Here is a 3,702-nt window from a genome sequence, read left to right as displayed (position 1 = left end):
ATTGCTACATTAGATTATTTCTTTCTTAGGGAAAGTAAATTTCTATTTGTAAACATTGCCTAGACATATAAAAAGTAAATGGAACTTTCTGAGGTGAGTACAGTACATGTCCAATAGCTGTAATTCCAACCTATTTTTCTAGCTTATTCTGAGGTGTGTGTTTGTTTGTTTTTAAATTTCCAAACACAAACTTAAAAAATATGCAAAATCAACTGTTTTCTAAGAAAAAATACTTGTTTTCTAAATTTCAGAATTACATTAGATTCTGACTTAATTTCTATATGTATAGAATAGTTTCATTTGTGAAAGGCTGGAGCAAATCTCTTAATACGCACAACAGTTTAATGAACCATTCCCTAAATCCAGGGATTAGTTTCATGACAGAGTATGACCTTTAATAAGGCTTGTTGGTATTCACAGCTTGAAGATCTACAGTTGTCCATGGACTGCAGTCAGGTTATCTGGCTGTGTACTATTGAAGTCTTTGTAATGAAAGCTCTCATTACTCTAAATAATCTGCACCACCAGTCTTTACCTTTCCAGACTTGTAAGAAGCAGGCACTTAGCTATCCAAATCCCAAGCCCCACCAAAATATTATAGTATCTCTGCCGCTCTTGAAAACTTTAGGTGAAGAATGGACCAGGACTTTGCCACTTGTGTCACAAAAGCAAAGTTGTCTTTAGGTTCTGCCCAGGAAAATGTGGGATGCAGCAATAAGAAGCTCTGGGAAGAAGGATTCAAAGAGGTGGCTCTGTATCAGGTAAAGTGGTAAGAGATTTACAAAACTTCGATCAAGGAGCTCTGAAATAAGAATGACTACCAGAAATAACTTTTTATTTTTTGCTCTCTTAGTGTACAAAGAGATCCAATTTTATCAAATACTTAGTAAGTAAAGAACAGGATTAAAAATCAGAATTTATGTATTGGTGCCACATTTTTGGTACCAAGAGGAAAAGAATGAAAAGGAGAGGAAAAGAGGAAATGTACATTCCATGTTCAAGGTAGTATTATCTGTATTCCGACTCTGCAGGACTGTTTTCCTACCTGGAAATATAGCTCAGAATTAAATTTCAATATTAGATTAGACTTCAGTATTCCTGAAATTAAAAAACATAATTTGGGTTATCACTAAATGAACTGTGATGGAACAATAAGCTTTCAAATACCTGGCTTCTCACCTGACTTAGTCTCATGGGAATTTGTTTTTCATACTTACCTCTGAGAATTGTCTGCTAAATATTCTAGGACAAAGTGACTATAGTAAGGATTTGAAAAAGTAAGGAAGTGTAAGAAAGAGATTCATGATTTTGAGACAGGTACGACCACTAAGAATAGAAGGAAAGACTACAAGCACAGGCTATTCTTTTGTGTTTGTTCTGAAGCCAGAACAGGCTATTACCGCTATTCTATCCATAAATAAAGAACAAGTGAGAAAAAACACAACATAATGTAGGAGAAAATTATGGAAGCTGCAGGAAAGATAATATACACTGAAGGCAGGCTAGTGAGAGGTACACCTTGATCTAGAAAAATAAGCAAGCATAAGACCAAGAAGGAAAAAGAAATGTAACACAAGATACTAAGAAAGAAAGTTAACCAACAATATTACCACAGTCATCTTAAGCTCTCTTGTTTCACCTAAACTTAAACTGAACATAATTATTGAACTTCCTTACTATGCAGAAAGGCTTGGAGGAAATTGTGTGATATAACAGCTTTGGTTTATTGTTTTTAAAATCTTAGCAAAAATGTTCCAACATAATAGAACTATATCAACACAACAAATCCTAGGGCTTTTCCCCTCTGATTAAATTATTTATTTGTTTTTATTTCCTAACACTAGTAAATTTTTATCCTGTAAGCATGTACTCTTAATGGAAAATGACCAAATGAAATTTCAGATTTACTTTTTCCATTCTTAAGCCTTCTGATTATCCTATTTTCAAACAAACTGTTTTAGTTCCAGTAGTTCTTCCACATGGTAAAGAGAAAGTGAAAATTAAAGTTATGTACTCCATAAAATAGAATTGAAGAGCACCCTTATACTATCTTTTCTTTTGAAAGTAAGAAGAAGAAAAGAAAGGAAAAAGCAAGAAAGAAGGCAACGAAAGGAAAAAAAATGCAGTGAAAGAAAAATTTTGTAAGGAAATTATATGGATATCAAGTTTTCAAGTTTCAGTTTCCAGTCTATTCATATGCCAACTCATTTATTATTAAAGCATGACATTTCTGAATCACTTACAACATATTCCCAGTTAATGAAATTATTCAGATACTCACAAGAAATAACATCAGAAATAAGTATTACTGCAAATGTATTTCCCATCAGAGCACTCAGGCAGCATAAAGAAAACATCATGCAACAATTCTGCCTGTCAGTTTTCTCAGACCTCAACGAGAATCATGGGAGCTGTTGAATTTACTTGTTTATCTGGTTTATATCTACAGTGTGAGACACTCATTCCAAGTCTTTTCATTCACATACGAGGTAAAATACTGCCTGTGTTGAAATCAATGAGTTTTGCTATTGATTTAAATGAAATCACAATTCTGGTCACTGTTTGTACTCTTAACATTCTCAGAGCTTAGAGAAGGGGTTCTTAATAAAAAAAAACAAAACAGGCAAACTACACCATAGGGATCCAGCTCATTATAGTCACTTCTCACAAGGCAAAAGGAAGAAATGTTTTCACTCTGTGGAAAAACTGTGCTGTTTACTTAGCGCAACAATTTGTATTGAGCCAATCTGAAGTGCCCAGTGCTCTTCTTGACAGACGTTACACTAGAAAAAATGGGTATATATTTTTTCATTGATTTGGTTAATAATCTCATATGGCAACTATTCACTATTTTGCAAAAAATAAAAACACACATGAAATGTTAGCGTATGAAACATCAGCAAAACTATTTTTACATTATTGCAATTATCTGCAGTTACAAACTGACTGTACAATAGGGATTATTTATCACACTTCTATCCACAGATTTTTTCATCGATTTATTTCCATATAGCTGACATGTTATATAAAGATGGGCAGTCGCCGCAATGCCCTTTCTCAATGTGTCACCATCCAGAATGCCGTGCTCCAACGGGGACAATAAACGACGATATTGCAGCATCATGCATCCTCCACCGATTTAAGCCACGGGCTTTATCCAGCCATTACCACCGATCAAGGTCGTCCCCAGCTGAAAGCCCCGGGTTTTACCCAGCCATTACCACCGATCAAGGTCGTCCCCAGCTGAAAAGCAATCAGCAATCCAGCCAAGAACTTTAAAGAACTAAAGTAATTTTAGGCCTTTTAAGTAAAAAAAGACTATTTCAAACCCCAAGATCTAATGCATAGCTGCTCGGGCCCTTTCCTCACAGAACGGAAAAGCAGGGAGCCCCAGCGAGGACTCCGGCTGGCTGACAAGCTCGGCTTCCCCCCGCAAGTCAGCAGTAACTGGCGGTAAGGCCTCACAACCGCGGGATAACGAGGCACCAGCAGGCACCCCACCCTCACAGCACTTCCACCACTGCCGCAAGCGGCCCACACAGCACTTCCTCCGCTGCCCTGGCCCCTCCGCTAGTCGACCCTGCGCATGCGCGCCTGCCAGCGCAGGCGCAGTGGCATTAGCCCCCCAGCCTCAGCGGAGCCGTGGGATCGCTCTTCAGAGCCCTTCATGGGCCTGTCCGGTCGCCGCAGACGTCTCCTCCA

The sequence above is a fragment of the Mesitornis unicolor genome, unplaced genomic scaffold, assembly GCF_000695765.1.
Source record: "Mesitornis unicolor isolate BGI_N332 unplaced genomic scaffold, ASM69576v1 scaffold24456, whole genome shotgun sequence".
Classification (NCBI taxonomy): Eukaryota; Metazoa; Chordata; class Aves; order Mesitornithiformes; family Mesitornithidae; genus Mesitornis; species Mesitornis unicolor.
This window is presented reverse-complemented; position numbering follows the sequence as displayed.